The 22,620-nt window shown below is 40.3% G+C and overlaps 1 long non-coding RNA gene across 2 annotated transcripts in view; it reads right to left on the reverse strand.

Moving 5' to 3' along the window:
• The window catches only part of LOC148664386 (uncharacterized), a 39,064-nt gene extending 21,436 nt beyond the window's left edge, over window positions 1-17,628 (reverse strand). The window contains exons 1-2 of one of the 2 annotated variants that reach the window (XR_015936484.1): window positions 17,495-17,628; window positions 881-1,303 (exon numbers count right to left, since the gene is read on the reverse strand). This is a non-coding gene — a long non-coding RNA (uncharacterized LOC148664386). The remainder of the gene's footprint in view (window positions 1-880; window positions 1,304-17,494) is intronic. The other variant, XR_015936483.1, reaches the window with a different exon arrangement.
• Between the last annotated feature and the right edge of the window lie 4,992 nt (window positions 17,629-22,620).

The raw sequence follows: 22,620 nt of genomic DNA on the forward strand, positions 1-22,620 counted from the left end.
GAAAAATTCTTAACACTGCATCACTTACAATAAGCACTTGTCCATTTCAGAGTCCCAGGAGAGATGGATCCTACCCAGGAATCAATGTGCAAAAGGCAGGATACACCCTGGACAGGACATCAATCCATCACAGGGCATACACTCACACCAGGGCCAACTCTACCAAACCACTTGGTTAAGCACCTGGAGGAAACCCATGCAAAGAGTATGCAGAGAGCACCCCAGGAATTACACCAAGGGCCCCAGTGCTGCAAGGCTGCAATGATAATCACAGTGCCAATGCACCACCTGGTTTAAACATGGATAATAATATTTTCTTATTTATAATCTCTTTGTTAGTCAGAAACAATAATTTTGATATTTGTTTTAAATTCCAATATAAGTCTTCATTGTCCTTTTTTTCCTGTAATGTCCTGTTGAAATGCTCCAGAAATCTGATTTTGGCTTTTATTTTGGCTTTTATTGGACTTTTGCAGTTCTAGATAATTAGATTGTTTCAGTTTCAGTTTCATATGATTAGAATATGATTAGAAGCTGTCATAAGATTATAAAAAATATTTTACAGCAGACTTCATTAACACTCTGACTGCACATATGTACTTGTGGTTCAGTACTGAAAGGGGTGAAGTGAAGTGACCCAGCAATGATATTAACTAATTCTCCAATTAGACAACTCCACACAGCTGGTACAGTAACAGTACTGGGCATCATGGGTGACACAAATCAGCATAAACAAAGTTCACCACAGCTCACCCCAGAATTCACTTTAAACTGAAAACTAAATCTGCTCATAAAATTGGAGGATTATGTAAAGCTCAAGATTTCTTTTTTAGTAATTTATATTGTTGTATAGTTTAAAATGTTTTCTTCCCAAGGATACAGAATTTCTTCAATAGCGCTTCTGTCGATACATCCTTTGATGTTGAAGATTATACTGCTGGACAGCAGTGTTGTCAGTAAAAATATAGTCTTATCAGTTATGAGCCTATTTTCACAGTCATCCAATCCCTCAGTATCCAGAAGCAGGAGACAGGCATTTGTGTGGAAAGGGTGTGGTCTGGACCACATCCAAATGCCTTTGGTACATCCTTCCACTCCATGTCCAACTTTGAATCCTTGGTCTTCATTAAAGAACCGAGACAGCAGGTAAGACTTTCCAGTCCTGTGCTTACCCACAATGCCAATCACCTCTGCAACACCTGTCATTCCTGACAGAACTTCAGCTGCCCTCTCATTGAGTACAACTTTATCATTCTGGATCTCAATGAATATCTGTGGAGTTGCCATCATGCCTATTCTGCTCCTGGTAAAATAAGAGAAAACTAACTTAAGAATACATTAACTCATTTTTCACTATTTTATACTATGTGAATTTTGTAAAAATTCTATAGGTTCTGATTCTTATTAATTCATTCAGGATACCTGTGCCACAACAAATTGACTGTAAAAACATGTATTCGTACTATAGCTGTCAACAGTTAATGTATATTGATTAGTTTTACACATTATCACAATTCCTTGAACCAGCAATACAAATTGATTCTGAAATTTGCATTATAAGTCAAAGTCATAACTTGGAAGTGATTATATAATGGAACAGTGTTATAAGTTGGTGACTAACTCCTGATTCAACAGCAGCTAGGCAACATTCATTATTTTGTGATCACAAATAACTTAAGGGAGTAGACAGAGGTCTGATTTATGCAAGATTATTTGAAACCATGAAGTCAGCTCTGACTGGATGGCATAAAAATGTGACCTGTGGGAAAACTGGTTTGCCTATGGTTATACTCGAGTAGAGCAATACAAATATGAAAAATGCCATTTGGCTAATTTTCCCATTTGGTAGTTAGTTAATTGATCTGGGGACTCATTCAGCTGTTTCTTGAAAAATAAAGACAGGTGTCACATAGAAAACAAAATAAATTCACCTCCCGAATCACAACCCAAATCTCTAATCACCACCAGAGGGCCCCACACGAGAAAACCAATATCACTCTTCCCTAACAGCCAAGTGAATATCTCTCTAATCATCATCACCTTTAATTAGGAGCATTATATTAAAGGCTCAAGTGGCTACTCAAGCATTCATGCCAGGACCATGAGCCTTCAGCTCAGATAATCCTCTCTTCTCTACTTCAGAGAAATAAAATCCTTAACTGAGTTTTAACATTTGCCCTAAAAACCTTCCGAAAAGCTAAGTATGGACCGACTACAAGCTGACTTTCTACTTCTGTCTGGGATATTGAGCCTGAAACCGGTGAAAGGTGTCGCTAAAACCCACACAATGTCACACAGGCTGTTAAATTTAACCATATTACTGTCTAGCTTGTTCCACACTTTGCTAACAAGTCTGCATGCCTGCATCTCTGAATAATGGGGAATTTATTATTCTTTGAGTTTCTACAAAGGCTAGAAGGACTGTGAACCTCTCTCAAGGAGAGATAAGAATTGTACTGAAACATACATAAAACCATTTAGCCAAGAACAAAACAGGGCTAGTGATTCTCAAGTCAAGAGAGGTGATTTCCCAACACCTGACACAAGGCCATAATTTAAGGGCCACTACTTAGTAAGAAATGCAAGAAGGACTTTTTTTAAGATTCATTTTAAAGGAACTGACCAAACATACCTTAAAATCATCCATAAATAGATATTTTATTTATCACATTTAAAAGAAACAGAACCAACTGCATTAAACTAAGAGAAACAATGGATATCTGAGCAAATGCCTGTAACTACTGTATCACTTGTATGGTCTTAAATTAAAGAGCAATTCATAATTAAACAGATGGAACAGTCGGAATCCTGGTTACAACAAGCATTACTGTAAGGATTTTTCAGATTTTTCTGATCCATCAACATCGATTGAGGGTCCAGGTTTGAGTCTAGTGAATACATGAGGATACAATCCTCTCCAATTGCTTGTAAAGCAAGTCAGAATTTTGACCTATTAAAATTGCATCCTTCATTCTGTATTGATAAAAGACTATATTAAGTACTGGATGTGTTGCCACATGTTTCATTCCCTTACGAAAGCTTAAACCTACATTATTAAATTAAAATACAATATAATTCATCATTATCATTTCAGAAATAAACAGGCTGTACTTGTTTGGTATCAAATGAATGGGCAAAGCATGAGTAGGTCAGAAATCTAATAATCTAATATTAACTTTGTAAATTTTACTCAGAAGAAGTTTTGAGTTTTCTCAATTATTGGATATTTTATCCTGTCTTTCCTGTTAGAAGCAATAAAAATTTCTGAAGGCAAGATATGCAAATCACAGGTTTGAACTGGCTAACCAGAACCCTGGAAGAAAAGACTCTGGTATGTCTTTGTCTGAGGCTAATCAATAGAGCAAGCCAAGAGCCACACTTTGGAAGTCTGGAAGTTTTAGAAGACGTTAGGTCCTACTAGTGGATGTCAAGTCTAAAGGAAGTCAGCAGACAAGGGAGAAGAAGTAACAAAGAGCTCAGCTAGACAAGAGGAGTAAAGTCTGATCCACTGCTCCACCCTCTCCAGCCAGCAGCCCATCTACTTGAGCTCCACAGCAACTCTGGATCAGCTTCTGAGCAGAGTCACAGCAGTCTTCTACTTAACAAATCCGCACCAGATGATGCCTACTTCCCCGCTATCCAAGACATAAGCAATACGGACGCAAAGCTTTTTTAGTTTGCACTGTTCCTTAATATATATATGTATTTATTAACTTTGTGTTTGGTTTATCTTGATAAAGACTTAATGTAACATGATGCCTTCTGCCTCAAATTAGAATTTGACTTTGTTAACACTACTCTATAACTTAGCAACTTGCACTTTTCAAATTCTCTATTTCCAACCATTTCCACTTTCCTTTCCAAAGGCCTTTGTTGTATTAATTGTATTTCTAATAAACTCATCTGTTTTAATAAACTGAAGGAATCTGGATTTGAATTCACACAGATCAACCTCACCTTTATCTTGAATTTGGAATATTCAGCACAGTGTTAATTATCACATTAAACTGGCTGTGTTTTCAGAGGATATGGTCATCTAAGGGTTGGTGTGGTGATAAACACCAGATCACAAGACCTGTTTTATCCTTCTATTGGTGTTTCAGTAACCTAGGACACATGGTTTTGGTCTTGTGCTGGAAAGTGCTTACAGCAGTGCCTAACCTTTAGTCACATGTGCTGTACATGATTTACTGAAGATTCAGGCAACCCTCCAAAACCATCTGATGCACAGCTTCCTGTTCTCAGCTTTACATATACTTCCATGTAGTCCTCACTTGTGTCTTCTAATTTGTATTTAATTGTGATGAATTTGTCAGTACCTTTGAGGATATTGAATACTTTATCAAATCCCCTTGATCTTCTCTGTTCGAGACATAAAGGCTTTGGTCCTTCAGTCTGTCAGTGTAGGACATTCTCCTGAGTCCCAAACTGTATCTGGTAGTTATCAGACCTAATTCTAACAGGAATATATATATATATTGTTGTTGTTGTTGTTGTTGTTGTTTTAGTGTGGTGACCAAAAGTGTACACAGTATACCAAATGAGGCCTTACTATTACTATATTATGTGATTTTAACCTTTTAGTACTCCTGTTTGTCATATGTCCAGAGGCCATTTCCAGATGGAATAATGTCCCCTGAAACATTCTGTATTAATTTTGTAAGTACAGACAGTTGAGGCCTGGTTGACAGCTTAAATTGAAACTAATATAACATTCCCTGATTTGCATTCTGCTCTAATAGATGTATAATCTAACATTTTGTTTTGCCTTTCTTTCTTAATGTTTTTATTATTTCCAGCAATTGTCTAGAAGATATGTGCTCATATTATCCAATGTGTATACATTGCGTGTTCATGACTCGCTTGTGAGCATGTTTCCACACCTGTCTTTTCCTGATAATAACAGCAGAGCTGACCCATGTAAAACTATCCTCACTGTGAGGAAAAGGACTGCTTACCTTCCTCTTCTCAAGAAAATATGTTACACAGGCTCCACTGTGACTCTGCCATGTAGGAATGTTAATTAATTTGGGTAGTGTGGTGTCTCTGTGGCTAAGGATCTGCACCTATGGCTGGAAGGTTGCCCGTTCGTATCCCGTGGCTGGTAGAGGATTCCTGCTCTGTTGGGCCCCTAAGCAAGGCCCTTAACCCTAGCTGCTCCAGTGGTGCTATATAAATGGCTGACCCTGCACTCTGACCCCACGGATTCTTTTGATAGTAAGTAAAGAAATAGTGTGTAGAGTAGGAGGAATCCACTGTAGTGGACTAAGGGGTATAGTGTGAAGGTTGTGAAAGCTGGTGGCTATGTGTGTGAGTTCCCCAGACCACAAAGGAGGTTGACATTTCTCCTGGAGAAATGTCTGCAGTGCCTCAAGCATTCAATTCCATCATACCCAGTCAACTGGTGACAAAGCTCAGGGGATTAGGTCTGTGCAACTCTGTCTGCAACTGGCTGCTGGACTTTCTTATCGATAGACCACAGGTGGTGCGGATAGGCAATAAAACATCAACACCACTCACCCTGAGCACTGGAACCCCACAAGGCTGCTGTCTGAGTCCAAGGTTATACTCCCTATTTACTCACAACTGCACAGCAAGACACAGCAACAACCGCATCATTAAGTTTGCAGATGCCACCACTATAATAGGACTGATCAGTTATGATGACGAGTCCACTTACAGGGATGAAGTTGTACAGATGCTTAGGTGGTGTCATAGCAATAACCTGGACTTGAACATAAAGAAAACGAAAGAGCTAATAGTGGACTTTCGGAGACACAGGCCATACACTCACAGCCCACTCAGTATTGATGGAATGGAAGTGGAAACAGTCACCAGCTTTAGGTTTTTGGGAATTCACATCTCTAAAGATCTAACCTGGACTGTGAACACTGACTCTATCATGAAGAAGGCTCAGCAGCGCCTTTATTTCTTGAGGTGCCTCTAGCGATGGGGGATGCCAATACATGTGTTGGTGAACTTCTACTGCTGCACCATCAAGAGCATCCTTACCAACAGGATCACCGTGTGGTATGCAACACTTCTTTGCGAGAAAGAAAGGCACTGCAGAGAATGGTCAAAATGGCCCAGAAGATTATTGGCTGCGGTCTCACCGAGATTAAACAGCTCTATGAGGACCGCTGCCGTGGTAGAATTCTGGCCATCACAGAGGACAGTCACCACCTCGGGCATGAGCTCTTCACCCCACTGCCCTCAGGCAAGAGATATAAGAGCATACGGACACTTACCACTAGATTCTTCAATAGCTTTTATCCACAAGCAGTGAGACTGGCGAACACATTTAGCCATCCCCCTCGGACCACACCTACACCATCACCATCTACCTCTTTATGATTTCTTATCTATTGCACATCTCCAGTCATTGTTTACACGTCTGTATTGTTTACATTCAAACTGTCTACATGTTTACTTGCACATTGTCTATTGTTTGTTTGTATATTGTATTGATGCACTGTTTGCACTTTGTTTTGTTTTTTACACTTGTTTTACAATCGAGAGACTTTCTATAAGTAAGAATTCCATTGTATCAGTACCGGTTACATATGGCAATAAAGTTCAAGTTCAAGTTCAAGTACAAGTTGGAAGGGGAGAGAAGGAAGTGAGTGAGACTGGGGACTCATTCTGAAGGAGTGCTGAAGGCCCAGGGCTGTGGAAGTGGCAAAGCTGCTTGTCAGGCTTGTGTGAATGGAACTTAAACCATGTGAATCAACAGTCTATGTGTAAAACCAGTTAAAGGCCTAGCCCCCCAGAGGTCATTTCTGCCTGTAACAGATGACTTCTCAAACCCAGCACTGCAGAGACTCGCAGTTTATCAATATGAATAAAACTCAGCAGGAGGATTTTTCCTAAAGACTTCTCCTCTTCCAAAAGCTCAGGACATATGAACAGTGACTCACACACCTGGGAACTGACAGGCAGCTGTAGCACCAGACAGTTGCACAGAGAAATTCAATATAAAAATTGCACTCTCCATTCAACAAGATATATTAACATGTCCAACAACTGCATAGCTGCTTGTTTTAATTTTCATAGTAAGGGACACACTGTCACAACTACAGGAAGGGCTCTGTTTCAGTCTCACTACATTTGTTTCCACTGTGCATTTAAAACAGCCTTAAACTTTGAATAATACAATTTTATCTGTCAACATTGTAGTATGTACTGCATATTTCCAAACTTCAGTATCTCAGATTTACTGGTTTAACCGTAATTAACAATAAAACAGGATGGTTTTGAGACTTTATCTACTTACATGGGATCTCACTTGTTTAATGTTTTGATAATTTAATATCCTTATTTTTAACTTAATCTCAGCAAAATGTGTTTCCAGTGCTTTGGGTTTTACAAAAGAAACACAAATCTGGAAATAATTTCTCCTGGTGGCATAACTCAAGGGACCAATTGTATCGACCCCAAAGCAGCGAACCAACTGGAGTTCAGCCTGTGCAAAACTAGTGAGCAAACTTAAGATCAAATGCAATGAACATGGCTGAAATTTGTCCACAGCTCCATTCTGAACCTGTCCTGAATTGCAATGAACCCAAAGTAACAACTGCTGCCCTCTAGATATTATTGCAGTAGTAGATTAATTTAAACCACCTCTTCACAGGTTTTAAGCAACTCAGTAGCGGACTAAGCACTGGATCCCATTAGAACTTTCCTGAACATAGTGGAGATGATACCTTCACTAATGATGAACTTAGCATCTTTAGCTTGACATTTATTGTAAAATTTACCTACAATACTTGAGGGGCTTTCCAGACACAACAATTATTTATCAATACAAGTATTTATTAATAAAAGTGTAATCTGTTAATAATGAAGTTTAATATCTATCTTTATCAGTAGCTGTACTACAGATAATGCATGTTTAACCTAACACTAACCCTTTTGTATGTGATAGTTAATTTTTCAGATAACCAGGGGAGGGAAGAGAACTGAAATCAAGGAAATACAAATTGAAATGGAGTGTAATTCTTACATGTGTTCTGTTACATCTGGGAGTTAATTGAATAGATTTGTTGTATTTTTCTTTGGGATTTGACTCTTCACTTGTGTTTCTCAGGGAAAGCAGGGATATTGGGGATGCAAAGAATAAGTTGTACTGTATAGGCAAAGGTATGGGTAAGTTAAAGAAAAAAAAACACATTATTAAAAGTGATAATCTAAGACAATTCTTTGGAACAGTGTCCTTTCTCATATCTGTGGCTGTGGTCCAACAATAATGGTGTTGAAATGTGCGGAAAGATTTGGAGACGAACAGGAGGCCCATCCAGTCGGTAACAAGGTTGAGCAAGACCGCACATGCCTCAGTGACGGTGCTGTTAATGGAATAGTACACAGACCACATGAAAGGCAAGGAAAAGGTGGTTTTAAAATTTCAAGATCAGAGGAACAGCAATTAACTGAAAAGATCTGTTACAGAGCTCTAAGTTTTCCTTTTTAGAGCTGTAAATGTAACTTGTTTTTGTAGATCAAATCCACATATTGATGTTAATTCTATTTAAAAAATAAAATGACTAACGCTGTTGGACATTAGATGATGCTTTGTGTAACATCTGTTTTCACTCAGCTGTAAGGAAAATGCACTACGCGCCTTTATTTTAATTAAAAACTCTTAATGTAGATGAGTTGTACAACAAACATTACAACAAATGCAGCCCCTGAAGTTGCATAACACTTACGTTAAAATTATTGCAGACACAAAAGTAGCTTATGCCTATTATAACACCGAAATAGCAATGTGTTTGCTTTATTTGTCTGAAGGATCTCTGTATGAATCAGTATAATTTATCAATGGAAATAAAAACTGCTATAATACATGTTCAAGCTTAACACGCACCTGCTATTATCGTTTGTTCGTTTGTGATTAAATGCAATTGAGTATCTCATAAGCAGTTACCTTCTCTGGTTTATTTCAATATAAATGCCGTTCTTAAATTCAAATTAACATTAAATTGCCAAGAACATTCAGTTATATATTAACACAAGACAGATAAATGAATAATTTTGGCTGACATATTAACGCACTGAACAGACTAATTGAAAAGCTCTGATTCAGAGCACCGGCAGTTCTTGCTAATTTGAACAACAACGATGCTGAACCCTCAGCACCGTACTAAACACAAGTTCATTTGGTCCCCAGCTTTTTTTGGTCCCCAGCAGTTTTCGTTGCATCTGAACTCAGAGCTGGAGATGATCTCCTGATAGTACCGCATTAAGTACTCCGGAGCTTAAGCAGAGCGTGCTAAATCTGAAAGTTCGTTGAAATTGAATGATCTTGACACAGTGGCCTGTCTTGTAATCATGAGCCGAAAAGGTCGAAAGACACATCCTCACAATAAACACCTTTGCATTTCTGGGCACTTGTGCCATCGTTACTAATCTATTCTATCTGCGCTTCCAAACTATTCAATGTTGAGATTTTGACAGCTACATTTATGTATATGAAATACTATGAAGGCAAACATAGGATTAGTGGGACTATTAGAAGCAGAACTAGAAGAAAGCAAAAACATTATAGGAGTCCCATTTACTAAGGTGTATTTGCCTAGATTTTAGTTCACTTCACTCCATAGAATATTAATCTACGTCACAGTATGTCTCCCAGAAATCTATCACAAATGATCAAAATGATTACACTTGCTTCAAGACTGGAATACAATTTCAGTTTTATATTTCAATACAGTATATTGACAGTCACTAATGTTTAAATTAAGTTCATATTAACGATATTATTTCAGTAATGCGTTTCTCCGTCATTCAGAACTTTCCCTTGCGATCTGCTTAGCACTGTACTAACTTGGTTAGTGTAGTAACCTCTAGACGGCAGCAGCTGTTTGTGTTTGTTGCAACAGAGGATATATTTTAGTGCAGAGATAGCGACTAATTTCAGCTGCCAAGTCCTCTGCAATTGGTATTAGGAGTGATTTCCTTCGCTTACCTTCGTGCTGGAATCGGTCAGTACGATTCAATTTCTGTGCGGTTCCCCTCTGGTCCTGACCACAGCTCAGTTCTACAACGATGATCTGGTGTGCACAATAAATCAGCTATATTATATGTTTCTTTTAACCACAAAAAAATGCATTTGTGTTAGTCAGTTAGGTTAAATATTTTTATATCTGTAGCTTCTCCGATAAGAGGAGAAATCAGAAATGATAAAATGTCTAATTTAAAGCAAACAGATACCCATTTCTCTAACGTAAATGTGGGAGGAGACACTTCTATGGATTTTGTATTGTTTCAAAGTATTTGAAAATGAAATTAGAACAGTTCTTGAATCTGTTTAACGAATAATCTTGCTTTCTCTATAATGTAAAAGGTGCAGGAAGAGATTCTTTTATGCTTAAAACATTAAGATTAAAAGGTTGAACGATGTTTAACGATGCTCTGCTTGTGCCATTTTGTGAACATTCTGCACTATTGTTCTTCATAGAGTGATGTTTATTACACATTCAGGGAAGTCATTAAAAAAATGATTATCTAAATTTCACTATAAATGACGATTTTCATCCATCTATGTCTTTAAAATTGGTTTAAGGAAGTCTTTAGATCCTCGACAATTTAAAAGATGAGTTCAGTGGAAATGTGTGCTTTACTAACTGAGAAGACCCCTTTGCACAGTTTTTACTACCCCTTTGCACTACCTTAAAGTACTACAACGCGTATTTTTCCCCTTTTACACTTAATTAAGCTCAGCTAAGCCAATTTGAAGGGGGAAAACTATTTGTTTTCAGACCAAAGCACCTCTGCGGTACAGAGGCTCTCTAAGTTGGGTTCTAGATTTTCACTCGATTGCTCACTCCTCTCACACCTGTATCATGCAGTGACAGCATGGTCTTGCGCGGTGGCGGATCCTGTCTGCGATTCTCTTTAACTTCTTATCCGATGTAAACACGCTTGATCATCAAAACAAGGATAAATCGTGACTTTATTTCAAAATGCTTGTTGCTGTCAGATATGTGGTGACTGACTGGAAAAAAAGATTTTCAGTCCTAATCAGATTTTAATTTCCTCGAGGGCCACATTTTCTTCGGAAGAAAGGCCAGATGGCCAGACACAGGGAGGGTAGGTATTTTATGATGGAGGAATACGTGATAAACAACACAATTTACACTTATAATAAATTAAATGAAACCCCTTATATTGTAATATTCAAATGAACAAATAAAACTAGAAGAAATATTCACATACATGTGTGCAAATTTAATGCGATATTTAGAATTGCTTCAGTGACAGAATGTCTGTTTCATCTTTGTAAATGTTTGTTCACACAAAATGTGGAGGCAGAAGACAGAAAACTTTAGAAAAGTTGCTCGTGGAATGTTCTTAAAACACCTTTCAGGCAGTGATTTATGTTTAACAAATCATTTTCCTTAAACAGATCCCTATACAAGTCATTCGCAGCAAAGTCAATTACTTCGAGCGGCAATTCAGGCTGAAGATCTTCAACTTCACTTGCAAAAGGGTTCTTGAACAATCTTATGTTCTGTGAGATACTGTTAAAATCTTGAAAACGGTCCTGAAATTTCTGCTTCAAATGTGAAATCACATTTAAAGTGAACGGGATCGGAAAAGGTTCGGCACATTCATTTCTGTACTTTTCACAAGTTGAGAACTGAACAAAATTGTTTGCTGCCACTTGTTTGTCCAAAAAGAATTATTGTCTGAAGAATTTTTGTCTGAAGGATTTTACGAGTGAAAACAAATCTGAAATTATAGAATTTGAAACAAATCTGAAATTATAGAATAGGTCGTGTCCTTTGAGTCATGAAAATATCGAATTCTGTGCGTAATTCACTAAATCTCTAGCACTTGGGTTTGCTGATCCAGCGAACCCCTCAGTGGTACGGAACGTCCGGATATTCACTTTCGATTTCAGATAGGAAGTTTTTAAACTGACGATGATTAAGGGAGGACTATCGTATAAAATTCACTGTCACTATCCATTACTTCAGATAATTGTAATTTTTTATCGCACAAAGCCTGCTGATGAAAGATGATGAATACAGTGCAAAATAATCGTTTTTTCCCGGGTCTTCTGTGCGACGAGCAGTTGTATTAGATGACAGGTATATTTGTTCGAGCAAAGCAACTTTTTCTTTGTATATGCTGCCCATCAGTAAATGGTTTCCCTGCCTTAGCTATGACGTGCTATTTTGAAACTCGCCCTTACAATGGATTCTGATTGTTGTGATCGCTTTTTTAAATATTTCACGCTGATAAATTAAGTTTTTCTTCAGTGCTTCTACTTTATCTGAAATCATTTTGCCAATCACATCTGAGTATTTCTGTGCTTCGTATCGTAATGCCTTCGGATATTAACCGGGGTAAAGTTAGCTCGAAGTTCGAAAACGATTTTGGCACGCCTGTAGCGCTTTCACGAAACCTCTTAGAGTTGCGAGAATGCTTGTTTTGTGTATAAAATACATTGTGGATGCTTTCTCAGCCTTTACTTTTTCGATTTTATGACATTTTTTTGACCATGCACGAATATTCTTTTGTCCATATCTTCGCAATGGAAGCACAGAACGCCGTCAAACCAAATGCATTTTAAAGACCACGACTTGTGGATATTTCCACAGCCTTTACATCAAACTATCAGTGAGCTAATTATCTTTTTTTAAACCTCCGGTTTTTCATCGATGCGTAATTACGCACGAACTGGAACCCGGGGGACCGCTGTGTGCACACGTTCACAACGCGAGAAATACTGTTCAATACGGCTTCATGCGAAAAACCCGTATATGACCATAGGAAGCAGAACAGCGCAGTCTCCCATTACCCAGACTGTAAGCACGGGAATAAAGCTTTGTTTGATTTCTGAAACCCTTCCTTTACGCCCTGTTTTCATTCAGGTAAGGGTCAACTATATTCACAATACTACTGACAGCAGGAAGATTAAAATATTATTTTCTCAGCAGCTTATTAAAAACAGCTCCCATGATGTTCAAACCGATTTTTTACACAGAACACTGACACAGCTTTGCATTCTGAATCTCTTTTTCTCATGCTTTTATTTAATATGGCACAATGCACTGGGATAGGGGTATTCTGTTCACAAACCAATAGCATTTAAACCACAGCACCCACAATGCAGCAAGTGTTTTGCACACTAAGCAGGTCCTCTGACTTTTCCCAGCTTTGTTTTGGGTTGTGGAACCTTTCTTTATATTTTTTAGGATTTTCTGAAGATAACACTACAGGTAATACACTGGGATAGGTGGGTCATCTTCATGGGTCAATAGCATTTCAAATACAGCACCCACACTGTTGAAACCAAGTGTTTTACACACCAGACAGGCCCCCTAACTTTATATAACCTTGCTGTGGCTGTGGCCCCTTTCTTTAATTTTTTATGATTTTTTGAAGATAACACTACAGGTAATACACTGGGACAGGTGGGTCGTCTTCATGGCTCAATAGCATTTCAAATACAGCACCCACTCTGCTGAAACCAAGTGTTTTACACACCAGACAGGCCCCCGGACCTCGTACAACCTTGCTGTGGCTGTGGCCCCTTTCTTTAATTTTTTATGATTTTTTGATGATAACACTACAGGTAATACACTGGGACAGGTGGGTCATCTTCATGGCTCAATAGCATTTCAAATACAGCACCCACACTGCTGAAACCAAGTGTTTTACACACCAGACAGGCCCCAGAACCTTGTACAACCTTGCTGTGGCTGTGGCCCCTTTCTTTATTTTTTTATGATTTTCTGAAGATAACACTACAGGTAACACAGTGCGATAGGTGGGTAGTCTTCATGGCTCAATAGCATTTCAAATACAACAACCACACTGCTGAAACCAAGTGTTTTACACACCACACAGGTCCCCTAACCTTATACAACCTTTCTGTGGTTGTGGCCCCTTTATTTATTTTTTTAATAAGAATTTTAGTTTTTCAATATGGCACCATTAGACAGGCGGTACATGGGGATTGGGGGGTGCTATTCATGAGTCAATAGCTCTTCAAGCACAACAGCCACAGTGCTGCAACCAGGTGTTTTACACCAGACATTTCCCCTAACCTTATACAACCTCGCTTTGAGTTGTGGAACATTTCTTTATTTTTTAATGTTTTTTTTGACTGTAATCAAGTGTTGTGCTCACTAGGCAGGCCTCCTGACCTTTCACAGTCATGCTTTGTTGTGTGCAACTTTAATTATCTTTTTAGGATTTTTTGAACATGGCAACTTCCACCGAGACGGGTGGGGGGTGTGGGGGTGCTCTTCAATAGTTTTTTCATCTATACACACAAACGGATGTAACCAAGACACTCAGAACCTGTCACGCAGGGGCTGACTGCTGAGGATAGGGATCCAATGCGGTGCCCTTGGTAGGGTTGGCGCGAGACGCAGGCGTAGTCGGAGTAAACAGGCAGGGGCCCGAGTCCGGGAAGGCGTAGAAGTTGCGTCGGTAGGCAGAGGCGTAAATGAAGAGACAAGCTGGGGTCAGGATCCGAGAAAGCGTAAAACAGGCGAAGGTACAAAATCGAGTGGCTAAAGCAGTTGTCGGAAAAGCGGGGTCGAGGTCCAGGGGAGAAGTCATAGTAAGGCAAAAGCGTAGTTAGTAGGTAAGCTCCGGGAGAGAATCTCAATCGTGAGCAATGACCGGGGGACAGATGAGGGTTTAAGTAGAGGACTGATTGACATGTGCACGTTTGGTATGGGGAGAGCTCGAGGGAATGCAGGAGCGCTTGCCTGCGTGAGGGAGATTCATGACAGAACCAACAGAATCAACCTGAACTCATAGAAAAACAAGAATGCCCCCGAGACACCTGAATCCCCCTCCTGGACCACTCTGGTATCAACACCCCCAAACCCATCCATACCAGCTAACAAGATTCAGAATCGGTGCAACCCTCCAACCTGGACCAAGAGCAGGATGGGACAAGAACCTGCACCACACTACGTACACAGGTTTGTATTTTTGGCTGAAGATGAAAATGTCTAACATAGATTGTTTTGGTTCTAGCAAACAATAAAAATAGTTGTTAAAATCCAAACACACATAATGAGATCACTCTCTGTCAGTATGTGTAACATTCTGGGTCTGGGCTCCTCTGTATTTGGGCTAAAGAGAGTTCAACAACATTTATTAAATGCACTGACATCATAATCTGACAAGATCCATTGTTTAGGGGAGACTTGACCACCCACTGTCCCCCTGGTATCGTGAAGCTCATTGTCCTTTAGCTTTCCAAAACCAGAATCACTTGGGACTCCGGGGGGATCGGTGTATGCAAAATATGAATTCCTTATGCAAGAAATTGTATATGGTCAATATAGCGATCATATCTTATCAGCAGATGGTAATCTCCAAGGAACAAGTAATAGGTTTATTCCACGCTGAAAAATGATCAAATGATTGATGAACCCAAGGGATTTGAAAGAAATGTTAAACAACTCAAAGCGAGGTTGTATAAGGTTAGGGGAGCTGTCTGGTGTGTAAAACACCTGGTTGCAGCACTGTGGCTGTTGTGCTTGAAGAGCTATTGACTCGTGAAGAGCACAATGTACTATCCCCATGTACCGCCTGTCTAATGGTGCCATATTGAAAAACTCATAAAAAAATAAAGAAAGGGGCCACAACCACAGCAAGGTTGTATGAGGTTCTGGGGGCTGTCTGGTGTGTAAAACACCTGGTTTCAGCAGTGTGGCTGTTGTATTTGAAATGCTATTGAGCCATGAAGACGACCCACCCGTCCCAGTGTATTACCTGTAGTGTTATCTTCAGAAACTCATTACAAAATAAAGAAAGGGGCCACAGCCACAGTAAGGTTGTACGAGGTCCGGGGGCCTGTCTGGTGTGTAAAACACTTGGTTTCAGCAGAGTGGGTGCTGTATTTGAAATGCTATTGAGCCATGAAGACGACCCACCCGTCCCAGTGTATTACCTGTAGTGTTATCTTCAGAAAATCATAAAAAAATAAAGGTTCCATAACCCAAAACAAAGCTGGGAATAGTCAGATGACCTGCTTAGTGTGCAAAACACTTACCTGCAGCATTGTGGGTGCTGTGGTTTAAATGCTATTGGTTTGTGAACCAGTGCATTGTGCCACATTAAATAAAAGCAAGAGAAAAAGAGATTCAGAACACAAAGCTGTCAGTGTTCTGTGTAAAAAATCGGTTTGAACATCATGGGAGCTGTTTTTATTAAGCTGCTGAGAAAAGAATATTTTAATCTTCCTGCTGTCAGTAGTATTGTGAATATAGTTGACCCTTACCTGAATGAAAACAGGGCGTAAAGGAAGGGTTTCAGAAATCAAACAAAGCTTTATTCCCGTGCTTACAGTCTGGGTAATGGGAGACTGCGCTGTTCTGCTTCCTATGGTCATATACGGGTTTTTCGCATGAAGCCGTATTGAACAGTATTTCTCGCGTTGTGAACGTGTGCACACAGCGGTCCCCCGGGTTCCAGTTCGTGCGTAATTACGCATCGATGAAAAACCGGAGGTTTAAAAAAAGATAATTAGCTCACCGATAGATTGATGTAAAGGCTGTGGAAATATCCACAAGTCGTGGTCTTTAAAATGCTTTTGGTTTGAAGGCGTTCTGTGCTTCCATTGCGGAGATATGGACAAAAGCATATTCGTGCTTGGTCAAAAAAATGTCATAAAAACGAAAAAGTAAAGGCTGAGAAAGCATCCACAATGTATTTTATACACAAAGCAAGTGTTTTTGTAACTCTAAGAGATTTCGTGAAAGCGCTACAGGCGTGCCAAAATCGTTTTCGAACTTCAAGCTAACTTTACCCCGGTCGGATATTATACTCCTTGAGAACAGCGACGGTTTCTCTGCGTATTAAGCACAACGCTTTATATTGCTTTCAATCACGAAATAGTTTTCTCATTAAAAATACGGCACTCTTCGTCAACGTTTCTCCACTTAGCTGACATTTCGATGTAAAAAAACAATGCAAGAAAACTCAAGCACAACAAACGTGAACCTGAGGTAAAGGTTATTTAATTTAACACTTGCGCGTAAGCATGTAGTGGTGACGCTTTCCTCTGTTCTCGGGCCGGATAAAGATACCGTAGGTTGGAGACACTTGGGTTAATCCATTCGATCGCTGCATATTGTTAAATGCGGTGAACTCAGCGTTCTGTATAATGCGAGTCTGTTTAAAACCGTTCCTACAGCTGTATCTGAACAGAAGGAAGAGACAGTTACAAGCTGTACAGCTCTATCCTGTCCGGCGCCCTTTATCCTGGAGTTTTCGATAGTTACGTTTAAATCTCCTGTCAGTAACAAAAAAAGCCTAGACTCCAAACTAATCTCATTTCTTGTACTTGAAACAGGTCCAGAGTGGGGGCTCTCTCTATTAGTTTCAAAACTATTATTAGTTCAGACTAATTTAAAGCAGAAATCTAACATGCCAGCAATCTGCGCCACACGATACCTCCTTGTCCGAAGGCTGTGCTGAGTTTGAGATTGTGACTGATCGAAACAAATGATCATCTCACCTGTATCCTCCGGTCCTCCTCTGTGGTGCGAATCGGTAAGGTGGTGAAGGGGATTACCGCGCTGGAGTTTTATAAACACACATTTCCTTTCACTTTCGAGTTTTATCATGACTAGAACAGGGAGTAAGTAACTATCCTTCCTTTCACTTTCAACTTTTCATACTGATAAACTACTCGCGGAAATCCCAAAGAAAGAAAACTTCCTATAGAGACTACTACATTTTTCTAATATAAAACTTTGAAATATAAGCACTAAACAGTTAATCAGAACAGGTTTTAGACTACTTTGTATGTTAATTGAATTGTTTCCATAAAACACCTGCAATTGAGACAACTCACATAATCTGGTTATATTAAAGGGTCTGAGGTGCAGCTCATAAACCTGTCTAAATATTGTTGGATTGGGATTGATGGGTTAAACTAGTGTAGCGCCCTTGCCCAGTGGTGAGGAGGAAGTTTGGAGATACTGTGGAAATGTCTATAGAGATAGGCCCCGTAGAAATGTGCAGTACACAAAATATGTCAGTTTACTTTGACTTTATCCTGTCCATACAGACAAGATTATCTTATTCTCAGAAACCAACCACACAGTGCTCTATAACCACCAATGAGGACAATGTCTGACTGCTCTATACAGGGAAAGGTGTGTCTCAAATCTTTATCTGTAGCTGGAGACATACTGTATCAGCAACATCCAGTCTCGTCTCTTCTGTTACCTCTAGCATACCTCCTGTCTGACATGATGTAATTTTTTTAACCCTGTGTAGCGTACATTTCTTTACACAGAAAAATACTTAAATTACAATTGCAATCAGCTAACTCCCGTCAGAGTCCTGACTCCTATGTAACGAACAGTTCTTTCCGGACCCTATGCGGACGACACAGTCCGACGGAGTGGGGAAACACTGGGGAAATGTCATGCAGGAATACGGGGCTGAAGACAAGGGGGCGTGTCCAAGGTGCGCTGGTGCACGGGGGAGGTGTGGCCGAGGCGAACAATCCCAAAGAGTAATCCTTAGAGTATCCAAAACACACGAGAAAGTCCAAAACCAGGAGATCCATCAAAACACGAAGTTAAAACCACGAAGGCCGGGTCGGAACCGGCGGACAGGGAACAGGAACGGGAACAGAGGTTAAAACCTTAACGGGACCAGGCGCTTCCAGGTCCCGGACTCGCACGATACGGAAATCAGATGCAGAGCCCGGATGAGCGTCAGCGCCTGGCTTTTAAGGTGGGCTGGGAATGGGGAAACAGGTGCACAGAATGAAGTCTTGAGTGAAAGGGCTGGAGCACCCTCAAGGAGGGGGAACTAATATCGTGACATCCTAGAGACCCTGACTAAACACAGCCAAGCCGTCTCAGAAAGGTCCTTTCCTGTAGCACCAAGGATATAACCACACAGTTGACAGCAGGATGTAGGGAGGACCCTAGCTAAGAATGGAAAAGGCCCTGCAAATAATTTCACAGTGCGTCCTCTAAACCACTGCTTGTTACGAAATAGCAGAGAGGGCCCTATGCAGAAAACCATAACGATCTCCAGAGATGTAGTCGATATAACAATCCGAGGTCCGAAAGCCGTATTAAACAAGCTGGTGCAAAAGTACAAAACCAGATGTGGAGCCATGAGGAAGCCGAGAGTAGAAACCAGAATGATACCCAACGTACAAAAAACCAAAACCAGGAGACGGAGTCACAGAACAAACCAGGGTCAGGAAGCCAAAAACCAAGTAGTAAGTCGTAGTGAAAATAGAAGTAGCTCTAACCAGGAAAAACCCTCATATGAGCCCAGGGGAGAGTGTGAAGAAGCATTAAGTAGGCAGGGGTAAATGGGCAAATTGGGAACTATGTTGGAATGTGAGGTGGAATGATGAGTCCTCCGGGGCCGTGGCATAACAGTATGGAGTTTTCTTTCAGCAAGTGAGTCTCCTATTCCTGTGAATTGTGTAGGTCCACATATTAATGCCTGCAGGTTTTCAGTGTGACTGGATTGTTCAGGTGGGTGTTGGTGCTGTAGTGAGTCTCACCTGAGAACCGCTCTGACTCATCTGTAATGGAAAGGAGACTCTGGGGTCTCAGGTGCTGGGTAAGCTAAGCTATCTGAGCTGAGACCTGGGCCGTTAGAAATAACGGACAGACAGGATAAAGTGAAAGTTTAAGCTGTCCTGGACTGCTAATTAAAATAGTTAACACCTCAGTACTACTGTAATAATTTCAGAGGTGAAGCTCAGCCTTATTGTCATGGTCACTGCTAACTGAAGTGATAAAAACCCACTATGGAGGAATAGTTAGTGCTGTTATCTCAGCTGTAGAATCTGGATGCTGTGGTCAGTCTAATGGCCAGGGATGGTGTTCGTACAGATCCCTGTATAGAATAGACTGTACATTTTACTGTAGTACTGTAATATTGAATGTAGTAAACTGTCATATAAGTCCACCCAGTGGTGTGGAAACTTACCTGCTTTTTAAACCAGCTTCAGAAACTATGATGCTGAAGTTTTTTTAAATGGCGATAGATACAGGCCCTGTAGTAATATACAGTATTTCAATAACAGCTGTTTACTTTGGCCTTATCCAGTCAACCAGTGGGGTGTTAACCTGGCCATATGGACAAGATTATCTCATTCCCAGAAACTGACCATGCAGTGTTCTGTAAATACCAGTGAAGACAGAGCCTGACTGCTCAGTACCGGGAATGGCGTGTCTCAAGTCTTTATCTATAGCTGGAGACATACTATATCAACAACATGACATGATGCAGTTGTTTTAACCCAGTGCAGCATACTGCCCTACACACAGAAAAATTAAAAATAGAAACAGCTCAGTCCCATCAGAGCCCTGACTCCCAAAAGTCCCTTAACACATCGTTCACAGCAGCACTCAGGGAGGATACTAGCTGAGACAAAACAGTCTGTTTCTCTGAATGGAAAAGGCCCTGCAAAATATTTCACAGTGCTAAACCACTGCTAGATCAAGGTCTAAGTACAGTCTGACACTCCTCACCCCGAGCTACACTTTAATAATGTTCCTGCTGCTTGTGCGAACTAGAATTCCTTTCCTCTTCTGTTACAGGCAAAATCAAGAACATCTCTGAGGCCATGATGGTCAAAACCATCCTAATAAGAATGGCTGTTTACTTTGGCCTTATCCAGGCAACCAGAGGGGTGTGTAGAGACAAGATTATCTCTTTCAGAGAAACTGACCATGCAATGTTCTGTAACCACCAGTGAGGACAAGGCCTGACTACTCACTCAGTACCGGAGAAAGGCTTGTCTCAAGTCTTTATCTACAGTATAGCTGTCAGTATAGTATAGACATGCTGTCTCTTATCTGCTCTTAGCTCCTGTCTGACACAATGTAGTTGTTTACTTCACATTCTCAGGATATAATGATGGTGCCAAATACCTCATATCTATCTCTTCTAGTGTTATTTATCGCATAAATCTTGTAAATTGTAATTTGTATAATTTATTGCAGGGATTCTTAACCTTTTTCAGAGACCTTTTTTGGGGTTAATAAACTTAAAAATAAACACATACAGTAGATTTAAAAATCGTCACAGCCTACTCACATAATACTCACATAATAATATTTTTTTATTTATATAGCACCTTTCATACAATTGTTTGCAACTCAAAGTGCTCATAACTTAAAATAAGCAACAATAGCAAATTAAAAGAACCATGCACAAACAATACAAATAGCACTAAAATTATGTATGAAAAATCAAGTAAAGGCAAAAGTAAAAAAATAGGTTTTGAGCTGTTGTTTACAAATATCCACAGAGCCAGCCCCTCTAATATTTTTTGGAATACTATTCCACAGTTTGGGTGCGTAGTAGCAAAAGGCTGCCTCTCTTATCATCCTATGCTTAATTTTTAGAATAATCTTTAATAATTGTGCGCGTGTTGTACTGGCCTTGATGGAATTTACAGCACGAACAGCTTCATCCATTACTTGAGTTCGGGAGGCATGTTCTTATCTGGGAGTGTTTGCCAAGATTCATACAATGTGTCCACAAAGCGAATGGAGCAACGGCCTGTACTTTCGTGAATGGCCCGCTGTGACCGGACTACTGTGACCGGACTGCTGAGACTGGCCCTCTGTGACTGGTCCCCCTTTTCTCTGGTAAATCCAGGTTTTACTGCTCATTTCAATTAGTTTTCATTCTTTACATTTCATTAGTGTGAAAGACGCGACCTTGTACTGGATAAAGCGAATAGAAACTTGACGGACCTCTGTTCACGACTAAAGACACTCAGGATAAAGAGTCAATTAACTGTAATTAATGTAATGAGCTGTAATGAGACCCGGTGTCGGAGTAACTGTGACTGATAACATCACAGATGGTATTATATTAGTGAGAGTAACAGTCAGGAGACCAAATCTTTCATGGGATATCACCTGACTACTCCATTTCTGGAAATATTAACTGTTATTTTAAATTGTCTTCAGAGTGAAGTAACTGGACACTTTAATCAGAAAGTGTTGCTGTAAAAAGCGAAGTTCCCAGTTTTTATACTCGTCCAGAGACTCCCCGCTCTGACCTCTCCTCCAGGTCGCTTCTAATGTGTCTGTTCTGGCGGGTTTCTGTCTAAAGACACGTTACAGGACTCCCATCTCCTGTGGAGACACATGTGGGGTCGTGTCAGTGCAGAAGTCCCACATTGTAAACCAGTGTAAACTGGGACTGGGTATTGAGTCCATTTCTCTCACTTATCTGTCTGAACATAAGAAAGGTTACAAACCACAGACACAGACAGGACACTGTAAGAGTAGGGGTGTCGACAATGACACACACAGTACGTATAAATATAAAAAAAGTCCTGACTGCTGGTCAGTACAGATCCAGGACACTGTGTGTGAGAGTAGGGGTGTGGACACCAGTGTCCTGACTGCTGGTCAGTACAGATCCAGGACACTGTGTGTGAGAGTAGGGGTGTGGACACCAGTGTCCTGACTGCTGGTCCGTACAGAACTGGGACACTGTGTGTGAGAGTAGGGGTGTGGACCCCAGTGTCCCGACTGCTGGTCAGTACAGATCCAGGACACTGTGTGAGAGAGTAGGGGTGTGGACCCCAGTGTCCTGACTGCTGGTCAGTACAGATCCTGGGACACTGTGTGTGAG

This window comes from Lepisosteus platostomus, chromosome 5 (assembly GCF_059453375.1).
Source record: "Lepisosteus platostomus isolate fLepPlt1 chromosome 5, fLepPlt1.hap1, whole genome shotgun sequence".
NCBI lineage: Eukaryota > Metazoa > Chordata > Actinopteri > Semionotiformes > Lepisosteidae > Lepisosteus > Lepisosteus platostomus.